Consider the following 17441-nt stretch of genomic DNA (forward strand, 5'->3'; position numbering starts at 1 on the left):
TTATTCCATAAATACCCTGACCCCTTGTCTTCAGGGAGGTGGGTCTGAAACTTGTTCTCCCATCTTCTTGCTTGCCTGCCTTGCAAATAAACCCTCTCTCCTGCAAATCTCAGCATCCCAGCGTTTTGGTTTGCTGTGCATCAACCTGGTTTGGTAGCAAAAGGAGTAACAGAGTAACAAAAACCACATGACAAACAGAAAACAATACAAATTGATAGACCTTAATCCAACCATAACAACAACTACACAAAATGTCAATGGACTATATTCCCCAATTAAAGGGCAGACCATCAGGCTGAATTTAAAATGCAAGACTGAATAAATATGTTGTCTGTAAAAGATGCAATTTGAATACAAAGACATAAACACATTGAGGGAAAAAGATATATCATGCAAACAGTAAGTGTAAGAAAGCTGGAGTGGCCGTATTAAAATCAGTCAAGATAGACTTCAAGGAAAAGAGGCATTTCATAATGATAAAAGAATCAGTCCACCAGGAATACATAATACTAAATATGTATGCCTCTGATATTAGAGCTTCAAAATATATGAAGTGAAAACTGACAAAACTAAAGGGAGAAGTAGACAAATCCACAATAATAACTGTAAACTTTAATTACTTTCAACAGTTGACAGAACAAGTAGAAAAACAAAAATTCAGCCTGACCAACACCTATCAAATAACTATTGCACCTGGTCTTCTTTCTCTCCGAGGCACTCTGAGTGTAACCCAATATACACAGAATGAATTAGAACATTTAAAATAATTCAGTACAATTTTTCCAATACAAATTTTTATAAAATACTATTTTCTTATCACATCTTTATTTTCATAAGGTTCTTGGAGCTGCTGATTTAGCTCACCCAATATACGGAGAGTGTTATGGACTGAATTGTGTCCTCCAAAATTCATATGTCGAAGCCCTAACCCTCGGTAAGTCAGAATGTAACTGTGTTTGGAGTTAGGACCTTCAAAGAGGTGATTAAGTTAAAATGAGGCTGATAGGTTGGGCCATAATCCAATCTGACTGGTGTCCTTATAAGAGGAAATTTTGACACCCAAGAGTCACCAGGGATATGCATGTGTAGAGGAAAGACCATGTGAGGACACAGTGAGAAGGCAGCTCTCTGCAAGCTAAGGAGGGAGGCCTCAGAAGCAACTAAGCCTACCAATACCTTGATCTTGGAATTCTAGCCTCCAGAACTGTGAGAAATAAATGTCTGTTGTTTAGGCCATCTAGTCTGGTTCTTTGTTACAGCAGCCCTGGCAAACTAATACAGAGAGCCAGTGGTTGTTGTCAAACTGAATAGCCAAATCAGAAAAAAAATCTGACTTCGTTTGTCAGTTCAAGTTGATTGTTAGTACATGTCCTCAAGTCAACCGTCTCCCCTCTGCATTCCAATCCCATAACTAACAGACAATACATGAAGCCCTAAGTTTCTCACCTAGTGAAAACATTGCTCCCTCTGTAAGCCCCTCCTTCAGCATCTGCTTTCTTCTCACTGAACGCTCACCAGGAGAAGTGCAGTTTTTGACAGTGGAAGTGGACAAAACAAGAGAGGTCATTGGATGAAAATTGTCACCATGCTCACTCATGCAACACAGTACTACAGAGGAAGTCAGGACATTTGAACTTGGGCTGGAAGGCTCCATGTTTAATGTAGTCCATGAACAGGAATACACGGGGAAGACGCATGGCATGTTTATAGTGCCTCGACTAAAGAAGGTCTTGACACCCAGGACAGTATGCCACGGTAAGAGCTAGAGCAAAGTACTGGTATGATTTTCAGGCAAACAAAAGGAAGGGAGGAAGGAAGGGGATAAGTGAGAATATAAAAAGGAAGACACACTACTACCCATATCTTAACCCAGGTGTGTGCTCAGTTGACCTGAATGCAGACAGGAGACACAGAATTTTAGAGAAGGTGGTGTATCTAGTCCAACAGTCACATTTATAAAAGTGGAAGCTTTTATAAATTAGGAATTAAGTGGCAGGAGCAGAACTGGGCCTAGACTGAGGTCTCTACACGCCCAGTCTTCTCTCCACATTTCCAAAGGTGTGACGTGAAGCCACTGATGTGATAATCTTGGGTTATAAAATGCAGATAAAGACAGTTTTCTCTGATACTACGTTGACTCCAGTAATGTAATATTTATGTAACATTTAGCATCAAATGAAGAGCGTGGATATTTTAATGAATAACAATAATCCAATTGTACATTGTACATTGTACATTGTAATGTACAAAAAGAAGAGTTTTTATTCAGTGTTTTCTCTCATCTGTTAATGACAGGCTATTTCTGAGACTGAAAATAAGATAAAAGTCCAACATAGCAATAAACTAATTACAGATTATTTTTGGTGTCACAAAGTAGTAGCTATAGAAGTATTGACAGAGAAGAGATTCCAGTGAGGGTGAAATTCTGAGTGGTGCTGGGGGCTGGGCTGGGGGAGCAGATCAAGGCTGCCCTCACCAGATTGGCACTATCAGGCTCTATAAATTTTCAAAAGCCCATCTAGACTGAGTGGTGCTTAAAATGGGACATAGGCAGGCAGGCCAAACCACACAGACCGAGGGATCAGAGTTGGCATGAACTTCTGGCAAGGTAGGGCCATGATGGAGGCCAGGTCAGGTGACTGAATTCAACAATCCTGCAGCCTCAATAAAGATTAAAAGATGAATTAGCAAAGAGCTCTCTCTAGAAGCAGCAGCTCAGTCTAAAACACTCATTGCCTGTTCTCATGAGTCTAGCGATCTGTATAAATGACTTTTTACAAAGACAAGTATTCATTTATGTGGTAGTGGATGTGAGGTGTGAAAACATAAATCATGACTTATATTTAATGATTAAAGGTATTTAGTGCTTCCCATTTTAAATACACTTTCAAAATGTGTTCATTTTCGTTTTATAAAGAGAATGCTGGAACTCAGAGATGTGAAGTGGTTCTGTAGTACGTAAAGCAGCCGAGACAAACGAGTCTCTCTAAGGCTTAATCTGAAGGAGGTGGGGTCAGAGGTTACAGTCGGGCTGCTGCATACAGTTGTACAAGCAAGCCTATGGTCAGTTGCCCCCAAAGCAGAGCTTCAGACAATCAGTTACTCTATCCTGAGGAACCCTTTGACAACTCTTATGAAATGTGTCTCAGAAACTTCCATGGAGGCTTGTGGAGGCAGCAGAGCATTTATTCACCGAGCCCTGTCCCCACTGGTCAAGGGTTGCCTTGTAGAGCATTAGTCCCTCCACCCTCCTGCCCCTGTGTTACTCCTCCCTGCCCTCAGTCCCACCCTTCAATCTTGCACACGCGTGAGTTCCAAAAAGGCTCCTATGGACATCCCCATGAGGAGACTCACAAAACCCCCCAAACAAGAAATGAGAGGCCTGGGTGGTAGAGGAGGCACTATTCAGGGGCACCTGCATGAAATTAGTTGACGCCTGTACAGAACCGGTCACTGCAGCTGTGGCTGGAATAAGAGGTGAAGCCAAGAGGATTTGAGATAATACGCAAGTGTCCACTACCCAAGTACACTCAGTCAGGGAGTGAGAGGGGCTGAAATTCATCCTGTGCTCTGCTCTCCACGGCACGCACGCGGGTGCAGGCTGCAACCCCCTGGAGTCAGCGGCTGGCTTTTCTCATTCACACAAAGATGCCATGTGGGGTAGCAAAGGTCCTGGTTGTTGCACACCAGCTGTTGCACAGCAGGCTAGAATCTTAATTTCAATGTTCAAAACTCTAAAACAAACAAGAAAAAGAAATAAAAGCCATCTAAATTGGAAAAGAAGAAGTAAAATGATCTCCGTTTGCAAATGACATGATCTTATATGTGAAAAATCCTAAACACTCCATACACCCATACACAAACAAAACTGTTACAACTAATAAAAGATTTTAGCAAAGTTGCAGGATAAAAAATTAATATACAAAAATCACTTGCATTTCTATACACTAGCAGTAAAATTTCTGAAAAAGAAATTAAGAAAATAATCCCATTTGTTATAGTAGCAAAATTTCTCATGGGTTGGAAGACTAAACATTGCTAAAATGTCCATACTACCCAAAGTGATCTACATATTCAATGCAATCCCTATCAAGATCCCAATGGCAGGGACTTCCCTGGTGGCACAGTGGTTAAGAATCCACCTGCTAATGCAGGGGACACGGGTTAGAGCCCTGGTCTGGGAAGATCCCACATGCCGTGGAGCAACTAAGCCCAGGTATCACAACTACTGAGCCCGCCCTCTAGAGCCCGCGAGCCACAACTACTGAAGCCCGCGTGCTTAGAGCCCATGCACCACAACAAGAGAAGCCACCACAATGAGAAGCCTGTGCACCACAACAAAGAGTAGCCCCCACTCGCAGCAACTAGAGAAAGCCCTCACACAGCAACAAAGACCCAACACAGCCAAAAGTAAAAATAAATAAATTTATTTTAAAAAAAATCCCAATGGCACTCTTAGCAGATAAAGAAATAACCATCCAAAAATTCATAATGAATCTTAAGGGACTCTGAATGGCCAAAATAACCTTTAAAAAGAACAAAGCTGGAGGCCTCATACTTTCTGATTTCAAATCATGCTACACAGCAACAGTAATTAGGATGGTGTGGTACTAGCATAAAGACAGACATATAGACCAATGGAACAGAACAGAAAGCCCAGAAGTAAACCCTTACATATATGACCAAATAATTTTCAAGAAGATTACCATAAGGAAAGGGTAGTCTCTTCAACAAATGATGTTGGAAAACCTGAATATCCACATGCAAAAAATGAAGTAGAACACTTCCCTACGCCAAATGCAAGAATTAATTCAAAATGGACTAAAAGGGTGGTGGAATCAAGATGGTGGACTAGGAGGACGCGGAATTCACGCCTCTGCACAACTAGGGCACCTACCAGGTACCGGTGGGGAACCATGGGCACCTAAGGGGATGGGAGGAACCCCCAGTGACTGGGTGTGGGGTGTGGGAGGAGTGAAGGGGGAAGAGAAGTGGAGGCAGGACGGGGCTTGTGCCACTGAGGGGTGGCTGGGGGAGGGGAAGGGATCCCACGACGGGAGGGGTTAACTGGGGGACCATTGGGAGGGCAGAGATCAAAAGGGAGCGTGGCCAGGTTTCCCCTGCCCACTTGGGCCCCCAGGAACCTGCTGAGATCCCGGGCCTGATCCTCTGCCCACTGAGGCCCCCTCCAGCCACGCAGGTCCTGAGGGAGTGGGAGGGAGGGAAGGGGGAGCAAAAGTAAAGGTCGGACTTCTGGTGGGGGGATTGGGGGAGAGGAGGAGCTCCTACACCCAGAGGGACCCACCCACTGGTAGGGGTCCAGCAGGGATGGGGGAGACCCTGGGGGTGTGTGTGGAGGAATGGAAGGAACGCAGCCAGTGCTTTCCCTGTCCACTTAGGCACCAGGGAGGCTGCTGGGCTCCTGGGCCTAATCCTCTGCCCTGGCAGCCTCCCTCCTGCCATGAAGAGCCCAAGCCCCGCCCCTATGCCCCCCCATCTCTACACTCGGAGACCCCCTCCAACGTGCTGGGCCTAAACCCCACCCACACACCCTCACCCAGGGCCTTATCTCCAAACTCCGGAACTCCACACTCCAGACGCCCTTCTTTGGACGTGCTGCCTCTCCCCTTCCGTGTAGGTCCTAAGCAGAGGCACCATCCCAAGATTGAATATTGCCCCGCCTAGGCCCCGCCCCCAAGGCCTTTTCCAGCTGCAGTGGGTCCTGAGCCTAGGCCCTGCCCCAGGCTGAAATGTCACCCCCCCACCAGCCTATGTCCTGCCCCACCCTAAACCCCACCTCTGCCTAAGTTCCACCCCTGCCTAAACTCTGCCCCCATAGCCAAGGCTTTTTTTTTCTTCTTCTTTTTTCCTCTTTTAGATTGGGGTTCCATTTTACCTTGTTAATTCATTGTTGTTCACTCATTTATTTTTTTTTCCAATAAATTTTTTATTTTTCTAATTTTATTTTATTCTCTATACTTTGTTATTGTTCTCTCCTTTTGGCTTGTTCCCCCCCACTTTTTTTTTCTTTCTTCTGTTGTGGTTTTATTTTACCTTGTTGCAGTTGTTTCAATTATATTTTTAATTTTCCTAAAATATTTTTTAATCTTTCTAATTTTATTTTGTTTTTTATTCTTTGTTATTGTATTGCTCCTTTTCTTCTTTCTTTCTTTTTTTTTTTTTTTTTTTCTGCTGTGCCACACAGCTTGCGGGATCTTGGTTCCCAGGCCGGAGGTTGGGCCCAAGCTCCTGTGGTGGGAACTCCAAGTCCAAACCACTGGACTAACAAAGAACCTCAGACCCCAGGGAATATTAATCGGAGTGAGGCCTCCCAGAGGTCCTCATCTCAACACCAAGACCCAGCTCTATCCAACTGCCTGCAAACTCCAGTGCTGGAAGCCTCAGGCCAAACAACCAGTAAGACAGGAATACAGCCCCACCCATCAAAAAAAAAAAATTAAACAACAAAAAATTATGTTAAAGGTGATGGAGCAAGGTAAAAACCTAAAAGACCAAATAAATGAAGATGAAGTAGGCAACATACCTGAAAAAGAATTCAGAGTAATGATAGTAAAGATGATCCAAAATCTCAGAAACAGAACAGAGGCACGGATGGAGAAAATACAAGAAACATTTAACAAAGATGTAGAAGAACTAGAGAGCAAACAAACAGTGATGAACAACACAATAGCTGAAATTAAAAATACTCTAGAAGGAATCAATAGCAGAATAACTGAGGCAGAAGAACGGATAAATGAGCTGGAAGATAAAATGGTGGAAATAACTGCCAGGGAGGAGAATAAAGAAAAAAGAATGAAAAGAATGGAGGACAGTTTCAGAGACCTCTGGGACAACATTAAATGCACCAACATTCAAATTATAGGGGTCTCAGAAGAAGAAGAGTAAAAGAAAGGGTCTGAGAAAATATTTTAAGAGATTATAGTTGAAAATTTCCCTAACATGGGAAAGAAAATAGTCACCCAAGTCCAGGAAGCACAGAGTCCCATACAGGATGAACCCTAGGAAAAACACACCAACACACATATTAATCAAACTAACAAAAATTAAATTCAAAGAAAAAATATTAAAAGCAGCAAGGGAAAAACAAAAAATAGCATACAAGGGAATCCCCATAAGGTTATCAGCTGATTTTTCAGTGGAAACTCTGCAAGCCAGAAGGGAGTGGCAGGACATATTTAAAGTGTTGAAAGGGAAAAACCTACAACCAAGAAGATTACTCTACCCAGCAAGGATCTCATTCAGATTCGATGGGGAAGTCAAAAGCTTTTCAGACAAGCAAAAGCTAAGAGAATTCAGCACCACCAAACCCGCTCTACAACAAATGCTAAAGGAACTTCTCTAAGTGGGAAACACAGGAGAAGAAAAAGACCCACAAAAACAAACCCAAATCAATTAAGAAAATGGTAATAGGAACATGCATATCGATAATCACCCTGAATGTAAATGGATTAAATGCTCCAACCAAAAGACACAAACTGGCTGAATGGATACAAAAACAAGACCTTATATATGCTGTCTACAAGAAACCCACTTCAGACTTGGGACACATATGGACTGAAAGTGAGGGGATGGAAAAAGATATTCCATGCAGATGGAAATCACCAGAAAGCTGGAGTAGCAATACTCATATCAGATAAAATAGACTTTAAGATAAAGACTGTTACAAGAGATAAGGAAGGAAACTAAATAATGATCAAGGGATCAATCCAAGAAGAAAACATAACAATTATAAATATTTATGCACCCAACATAGGAGCACCTCAATACATAAGGCAAATGCTAACAGCCATAAAAGGAGAAATCGACAGTAGCACAATAATAGTGGGGGACTTTAACACCCCACTTACACCAATAGACAGATCATCCAGACAGAAAATAAATAAGGAAACACAAGCTTTAAATGACACAATAGATCAGATAGACTAAATTGATATTTTTAGGACATTCCACCCAAAAGCAAAAGAATATGCTTTCTTCTCAGGTGCACACGGAACATTCTCCAGAATAGATCACATTTTGGGTCACAAATCAAACCTTGGGAAATTTAAGAAAACTGAAATCGTATCAAGCATCTTCTTCCAACCACAACACTATGAGATTAGAAATCAAATACAGGAGGCTAAACAGTGTGCTGCTAAATAATTAAGAGATCACTGAAGAAATCAAAGAGGAAATCAGAAAATACCTAGAAACATATCACAATGAAAACATGATGCTCCAAAACCTATGGGACACAGCAAAAACTGTTCTAAGAGGGAAGTTCATAGCAATTAAAGCTCACCTCAAGAAACAAGAAAAATCTCAAACAATCTAACCTTACACCTAAAGCAGCTAGAAAAGAAGAACAAAGAAAACCCAAAATTAGTAGAAGGTAAGAAATCATAAAGATCAGAGCAGAAATAAATGAAATAGAAATGAAGAAAACAATAGCAAAGATCAATAAAACTAAAAACTGGTTGTTTGAGAAGATAAACAAAATTGATAAACCTTTAGCCAGACTCATCAAGAAAAAAAGGAAGAGGACTCAAATCAATAAAATTAGAATTGAAAAAGGAGAGATTACAACTGACACCACAGAAATACAAAAGATCATAAGAGACTACTACAGGTAACTATATGCCAATAAGATGGACAACCTGGAAGAAATGGACAAATTCCTGGAAAAGTACAACCTTCCAAGACTGAACCAGGAAGGATTAGAAAATATAAACAGACCAATCACAGGTAATTCAATTGAAACAGTAATTAAAAATCTTCCAACAAACAAAAGTCCAGGACCGGATGGCTTCACAGGCTAATTCTATCAAACATTTAGAGAAGAGTTAACAGCTATCCTTCTCAAACTCTTCCAAAAAATAGCAGAGGGAAGAACACTCCCAAACTCGTTCAACAAGGCCACCATCACCCTGATACCAAAACCAGACAAAGATACTACAAAAAAAGAAAATTACAGACCAGTATCACTGATGAATATAGATGCAAAAATCCTCAACAAAATACTAGCAAACAGAATCCAACAACACATTAAAAGGATCATACACAATGATCAAGTGGGGTTTATCCCAGGAAGGCAAGGATTCTTCAATATACGCAAAACAATCAATGTGATACACCATATTAACAAATTAAAGAATGAAAACCATGTGACAATCTCAATAGATGATGAAAAAGCTTTTGACAAAATGCAACACCCATTTATGGTAAAAATTCTCAAGAAAGTGGGCATAGAGGGAACCTACCTCAACATAATAAAGGCCATATACAACAAACACAGAGCAGACATCATTCTCAATGATGAAAAACTGAAAGCATTTCCTCTAAGATCAGGAACAAGACAAGGATGTTGACTCTTGCCATTCTTATTTAACATAGTTTTGGAAGTCCTAGCCATGGCAATCAGAGAAGAAAATGAAAAAAAAGAATACAAATTGGAAAAGAAGTAAAACTGTCACTGTTTGCTGATGACATGACACTATACATAGAAAATCCTAAAGATGCCACCAGAAAACTACTAGAACTAATCAATGAATTTCGTAAAGTTACAGGATACAAAATTAATGCACATAAATCTCTTGCATTCCTATACACCAATGATGAAAAACCTGAAAGAGAAATTAAGGAAACACTCCCATTTATCATTGCAACAAAAAGAATAAAATACCTAGGAATAAACCTGCCTAAGGAGGCAAAAGACCTGTACTCAGAAAACTGTAAAACACTGATGAAAGAAATCAAAGATAACATAAACAGATGGAGGGATATACCATGCTCCTCAATTGGAAGAATCAATATTGTGAAGATGAATATACTACCCAAAGCAATCTACAGGTTCACTGCAATCCCTTTCAAATTACCAATGGCATTTTTCACAGAACTAGAACAAACAATTTTACAATTTATATGGAAACACAAAGGACCCCGAATAGCCAAAGCAATCTTGAGAAAGAAAAAGACAGCTGGAGGAATCAGGCTCCCTGACTTCAGACTATACTACAAAGCTTCAGTAATCAAGACAGTATAGTACTGGCACAAAAACAGAAATATAGATCTATGGAATGGCATAGAAAGCCCAGAGATAAACCCACACACATATGGTCACCTTATTTTTGATAAAGGAGGCAAGAATACACAATGGAGAAAAGACAGTCTCTTCAATAAGTGGTGCTGGGAAAACTGGACAGCTACATGTAAAAGAATGAAATTAGAACACTCCCTAACACCATACACAAAAATAAACTCAAAATGGATTAAAGACCTAAACGTAAGGTCAGACACTATAAAACTCTTAGAGGAAAACATAGGCAGAACACTCTATGACATAAATCACAGCAAGATCCTTTTTGACCCACCTCCTAGAGAAATAGAAATAAAAACAAAAATAAACAAATGGGACCTAATGAAACTTAAAAACCTTTTGCACAGCAAAGGAAACCATAAACAAGACAAAAAGACAACCCTCAGAATGGGAGAAAATATTTGCAAATGAAGCAACTGACAAAGGATTAATCTCCAAAATATACAAGCAGTGCATGCAGCTCAATATCACGAAAACAACAACCCAATCCAAAAATGGGCAGAAGACCTAAACAGACATTTCTCCAAAGAAGACATACAGATGGCTAACAAATGCATGAAAAGATGCTCAACATCACTAATCATTAGAGAAATGCAAATCAAAACCACGATGAGGTATCACCTCACACTGGTCAGAATGGCCATCATCAAAAAAATCTACAGACAATAAGTTCTAGAGAGGGTGTGGAGAAAAGTGAACCCTCCTGCACTGTTGGTGGGAATGTAAATTGATACAGTCACTATGGAGAACAGTATGGAGGTTCCTTAAAAAACTAAAAATAGAACTACCATATGATCCAGCAATCCCACTACTGGGCATATACCCTGAGAAAACCATAATTCAAAAATAGACATGTACCACAATATTCATTGCAGCACTATTTACAATAGCCAGGACATGGAAGCAACATAAATGTCCATCAACAGCTCATTGGATAAAGAAGAGGTGGCACATATATACAATAAAATATTACTCAGCCATAAAAAGGAACGAAATTGAGTTATTTGTAGTGAGGTGGATGGACCCAGAATCTGTCTTACAGAGTGAAGTAAGTCAGAAAGAGAAAAACAAATACAGTATGCTAATGCATATATGTGGAATTTTAAAAAGCTGTACTGATTAACCTAGTGGCAGGGCAGGAATAAAGACACAGATGTAGAGAACGGACTTGAGGTCATGGCGGGGGAAGGGGAAGCTGGGATGAAATGAGAGAGTAACACTGACGTATATACACTACCAAATATAAAATGGATGGCTAGTGGGAAGCTGCTGCAGAGCACAGGGAAATCAGCTCGGTGTTTTGTGACAACATAGAGGGATGGGATAGGGAGGGTGGGAGGGAGGCTCAAAAGGGAGGGGATATGGGGATATATGTATACATATAGAACAAAAAACAAATACCCTAAGTAAAAAATGGGGAAAGGACTTGAACAGACAATTTTCCAAAGAAAATATAAGAATGGTCAACATGAAAAGATGCTCAACATCATTAATCATAAGACAACCCAAGATCAAAACCACAAGATTATCACCTCATACCCACTAGGATGGCCACTGTAAAAAGAACAGAAAATAATGTGCTGATGAGGATGCAGAGAAATTGGAACCCTTGTGCACTGTTGGTGGGAATGTAAAATGGTGTAGCCATTATGAAAAACAGTATGAGGATCCTTAAAAAATTAAAAATAAAACTACCATATGATCCAGGAATTCTACTTCTGAATATATATCCAAAAGAATGCAAAGCAGAATCTTGAAGAGATATCTGCACACCCATGTTCATGGCAGCACTATTCACAATGGCCAAGAGGTGGAAGCAACCCAAACGTCCATCAACAGCTGATTGGATAATGAAAATATGGTATAAACATACAATGGAAGATGATGTAGCCTTAAAAAAGAATGAAATCCTGTCATGTGCTAAAACATGGATGAACCTTGAGGACATTATGCTAGGCGAAATAAGCCAATCATGAAATGACAAATACTGTATGTTTCCACTCACATGAGTTACCTAAAGGAGTCAAAAATCACAGAAACAGAAAGCAGAAAGGTGGTTGCCAAGGGCTAGGAGGGAGGAATTAGTGGTTCATGGGTATAGAATTTCAGTGTTGCAAGATGAAAAAGTTCTAGAGAGCTTTTGCACAACAATGTGAATATACTTAACACTTTCGAGCTGTACACTCAAAAATGGTTAAGATGGAACATTGAATGTTATATGTTTTTTATCACAATTTTAAAAAGACCAAAAAAACGAAAACAACACCTAAAATAAGATAACTCAGAATTTTTAAAGAAATAAACAATTGGTGAGGATGACGGAAATGACACCCAGTCATGAGACTTACACACAGTTCACTCTCCATAAACATGCACGACAAATTCTAAAAGACACAGAGCATGTTTTGATACCCTCTTTAGCTCCTCTTTCCGAAAATTCTTAGTGAAGAAACTAGTTAGGGTTCAGTCTGGTTTCTCCATATGACGCACGATATGCTTATGCCACTCAGTCATTGAGAAATCTGTTTCTTGCTTTGGGATCTTTAGGAGTGATTTCGGCGAGTTAGCTTTGCTTCTTCGCTTGTTCACAGAAATTCTTTGAAGTCTGAGTTTGTGTCAGCTGGTCATGAGGGAAGGCTTTGTCCATCCCTGGCTGTGACTCACTGAGCTCTGGCCCTGCATCTGTGGCATCTGGAGGCACATTGTACTCTCTGCAGAGCATCATTTTGCAGCCAGGACTAAGTGGGTGTGGGGTTTCAAACCTATTTTGGTTATTAGAATCACTTCCTACTTGGAGTGAAAGCCAGAAATAAATTCCCTGTTGACTGTGTTACTATTAAAACATTTTTCTCCCTCTTGCTTCCTGCCCTCTGCCAACAGTTGCTAGGAGTTGGGACAAGCCTATTTCCTCATCCAATGTTGTGTGAGTCGTCACAAATTGTCCAAAATGATGCAGATAGTCATAGCTGGGACCAGAACTAGAATCTAGGTTTTTCTGACTACACATAGGATATTATCTCTGCTATACTTCTTGGCTATAGTTATTGGTCTTTGGTTAGTATGAATTCCAATTTTCCAAGAGTTTTAAGTTTAAAAGATTATTTTCTAGGACTTCCCTGTTGGTCCAGTGGTTAAGACTCCATGCTCCCAATGCAGGGGGCCCGGGTTCAATCCCTGGTCAAGGGAACTAGATCCCGCAGGCCTTAACTAAGAGCCCGCATGCCTCAACTAAAGATCCTGCACGCAGCAACGAAGATCCCGTATGCCACAACTAAGACCCGGGGCAGTCAAATAAATAAATAAGTACTAATTTTTTTTAAAAAAGGTTATTTTCTTGGGACTTCCCTGGTGGTCCAGTGGTACAGAATCTACCTTACAATGCAGGGAACACGGGTTCGATCCCTGGTCAGGGAACTAAGATCCCACATGCTGCAGGGCAACTAAGCCCACAGGCCTCAGCTAGAGCCTGTGTGCCACAAACTACAGAGCCCACACGCTCTGGAACCCACGTGCCACAACTAGAGAAGAGAAAACCCACACGCCACAACTAGAGAGAAGCCCAAGCACCACAACAAAGAGTCTGCACGCCGCAACGAAAGATCCCGCATGCCACAACGAAGATCCCGCGTGCTGCAACAAAGACCCGACGCAGTCAAAAATAAATTAAATAAATAAATAAATCATTTTCAAAAATAAAATAAAGATTATTTTCTTTAAATTATTTTTAAAGACTAATAGGAAAAAAAAACCTAACCAAAATAATAACACTCATTATCACTATTTTATACAGGTAGGAACAGAGAGGAAAATTAACATTTATTCAGCATCTACTATTTGACAGACCTGTACATACTTTATCTTATTTAATCCTCACTACATTGAAGGATATTTATTATTATGTAAATACTTTTCCCTATACTTGACAGAATGAAAGAAGTCAAGCAAAGTACATTTATTCACATCATACCTGGCTCCCATCCCTCCGTGGTCAAAGACAGCCCCATGGAGAGTCATTCTCTTGTATTTCAGTTGTGCATCTGTCACCATGTCTTGGTGAGTTCCTGGAGACCTCCCACACAACAAGAACAGAGAGGTAACAGGTGGGCCAAAGATACACAGGACAGCTGAGTCCAGGCACTGCCAGGTCACACCTACACCTCTGGTTGCCAATGCCAGATGGGGCACAAGAGGTGTCCCAAATACCCACCAAATACAAACACATATCCAGACAGTCCATACTTCTTAATTCGAGCCTTCATGCAGCTGCCAAATTGCACCACCACCTTCTATGGGCCTATCAACACATGATACCCAATTCGTGTTTTAAAATGTATGAAAATAAGAAGAATCTTCAAGATATTAATATTTCCATAACCTATCATTTTTCTCAGTCCAAAATATTAGTGATATCTAAACATGGATATTTTCAAAAGTGGTCCTCTTGATTTTAATTATCTTTTTGAGCAAATAAAAAGGAAATAGTAAAAATTAATAAGCATTTTTCAGAGTTAAAAAAAAAACTGTAGCCATGAGGAGTCAGCAAACAATTGAAAGGTTGATCTTTATTTTACAGAATCAGAATTCTGCAGTGTACACTAGACAGCTTGGGGGTAAAAAATGCCAAGCAAATACAGGGATGAAAAATTCCAGCAGACTGGAAAAAATAGCTTTCAAGAATGTGAAAAATTAGGAAACAAACATTTGAGTTTCAACACAGGCAATTCAAAAGTAAAATTATGAAGAGAAAAAAGCAATCTATGCTATTAACTATAGCTATCCTATAGTATACTACTACATATTAGTAGATTAAGTAGATGATGATTACTATTGGCTATAAAGTAGATATGGAGCTCTAGAAAATAAATGGAGAAATCTAGAAAGCTCTAGAAATTACTGCAGATGCAGCTGGATCATATTTTTAAATAAATAAAGTTTCACACATACTCACATTTCCATGCCCTCTGGTCTTTTCAGATTAAGTCATCCAGGGCATTTTTCTTTGCAGTTTCGGGGCAGGCACTATCTGGCAAAATGAAAAGAACAATGGAGTCAAGTGTTTGGCATTTCAGGCCTTGGCTGGCATAGAGACAGATGACTTGGGAACATGCATTCTCTGAACTGGAGAGAGAGAAAGCTAAAGAGAACGGAATTTACTCAAGAACTACTGAAAGGGAGGAATGGACAGGATTTGTTAATTAATTTAGGACTGCAGTAGAGGCCAGGGAGAAGTCAAGGGTAGTTCCTGGGTTCCTCTCCTGGGTAACCAGATGGATGGTAGTGTCATTCACTGCAGTTTGGACCATAGAAGGAGCTGATGGATTGGGGGGGGGGGGGGCAAAAAAGCAGTATGAGGCCAGGGGAAGGGGAGAAGGATTCAGCCTTCAGTCTGGGACAGGTTGAGACTGAGCCATCAGAGAGAAGCTGCTCAGTCGATGCTTTGATTTCTGATGCTCAGGAAAGAGATTTCAGCTGGAGACGTTAATTTGGAAGAGATTAATATAGAAGATAAGAACCTACGTAAGGGATGAAATTGCCCAGGAAAAGTGTATAGAATAAGAATAGAAGGTGACCCAGGACATACCCTGAAGGAACACCAATATTTAAAAGATGGAGGGCTTCCCTCGTGGTGCAGTGGTTGAGAATCTGCCTGCCAATGCAGGGGACACAGGTTCGAGCCCTGGTCTGGGAGGATCCCACATGCCTCGAAGCAACTAGGCCCGTGAGCCACAATTACTAAGCCTGCGCGTCTGGAGCCTGTGCTCCGCAACAAGAGAGGCCGCGATAGTGAGAGGCCCGCGCACCGCGATGAAGAGTGGCCCCCACTTGCCGCAACTAGAGAAACCCTCGCACAGAAACGAAGACCCAACACAGCCAAAAATAAATAAATAAATAAACCCAAAGTAAAAAATAAATAAATAAAATAAATAAAATAAAAGATGGAGGGATACAAAAGAGCCCTCAAAGGAGACTTCGGGGTATTCAGAGCAGTAGGAAGAAAACCAGAAGGTGGCGGTGTGACAGAAGCTACAACAAGAACATACTTCAAGAAGAAATTGGTCATCAGTGTCACATTCTGCTAAGAGGTGAAAATAGAAGTTGAAAAGTGTCCACTGGATTTAGCAATACAGACTTGTGACTTTGATAAGAAGCACTTCGCTGGCGTGGTAGAGCAGAAACCAGATTCCAGTGGGTTGAGGAGTAGCAGGTGACAAAGACAGCACAGACACAACTTCTGCTTATATCCACCCGGCTTATATCCAAGGACAGTAACTACCACATCCTGGAATGCATCCCTTAGAGCAGGGGTCCCCAATCCCCGGGCCGTGGACCCTATTACCCACTGGGCCCCACAGCAGGAGGTGAGCAGTGAGCGAGCAAAACTTCATCTGCCGCTCCCCATCGCTCACATTACCGCCTGGACCATCCCCCCCACACCCCCACCGCTCCCTGCAACCAGTCCATAGAAAAATTGTCTTCCACGAAAATGGTCCCTCGTGCCAAAAAGGTTGGGGACCGCTGCCTTAGAGCCATCGCATAGAGGGAATGAGTAGCTGAGTGATGAACAGACAGTGGGTATAACTCATCATGGTAATTTTCATATTAAAAACATAGCTTGTTGTTGAATTGAAAGGCAATAAATACCACTCATTAAGTAAACATTGACTTGCAGTGTATTAGGCAGAGCCAGAGTAAAAGCTGGGACAATCAGCTGTTCTTTTACTCCTCTATTAACTGTAAATCTTACCCCTAAACAATTTCAATTTCAGATCAGTACTAGAGATAAAAAACAAAAAACAATAACAGTCTCTACCAATTCCCAAACACGTCAAGTTGTATACACTAAATATCTCCAGCTTTTTGTATGTCGATCATACCTCAATAAAGTGTTTTTTTTTAAAAGATCTCTACCAGTTATCTAAATCCTCAGGTAAAAATGTCAATAGAATTGATGGGCAGTCTTAAGAAATGTTACACTGTAAGAGTATAAATACTCTAGGAACTTCCTCTTAATTCATTTAAAGGAATCATAAATATAATGAGTCATATACATGCCATACATTCAAAAGAGAAGTATTTTGCTGCTTCTTTCCTTTAGAGGTGGTGCTAAAGCACAGGGAAGGAAGGGTATTCTGGGGCTTTGAGCTCCTAAAAGACCAGGCCCATTATCTGCCTCTTTTCTGTATCCCCAACAATATGGTAACTTCATTTTAATGAATGAATGGCTTGTTTCCTAAATCTACTAACATTAAAACAGCAAGAAAAAAAAGCATAATAAGGACCACTGAGTCTCACGGATCTTGAATTTAATGACTTTCTAAGAATAAAAAGGGAAAAATCAGAGTAT

General features: G+C 40.7%; 1 long non-coding RNA gene across 1 annotated transcript in view; it reads right to left on the reverse strand.

Annotated features, from left to right (window-relative positions):
- Nucleotides 1-15119, reverse strand: part of LOC103012825 (uncharacterized) — a 58777-nt gene extending 43658 nt beyond the window's left edge. The window contains exon 1 of the long non-coding RNA XR_451414.2: nucleotides 15045-15119. This is a non-coding gene — a long non-coding RNA (uncharacterized LOC103012825). The remainder of the gene's footprint in view (nucleotides 1-15044) is intronic.
- Between the last annotated feature and the right edge of the window lie 2322 nt (nucleotides 15120-17441).

This window comes from Balaenoptera acutorostrata, chromosome 10 (assembly GCF_949987535.1).
Source record: "Balaenoptera acutorostrata chromosome 10, mBalAcu1.1, whole genome shotgun sequence".
Classification (NCBI taxonomy): Eukaryota; Metazoa; Chordata; class Mammalia; order Artiodactyla; family Balaenopteridae; genus Balaenoptera; species Balaenoptera acutorostrata.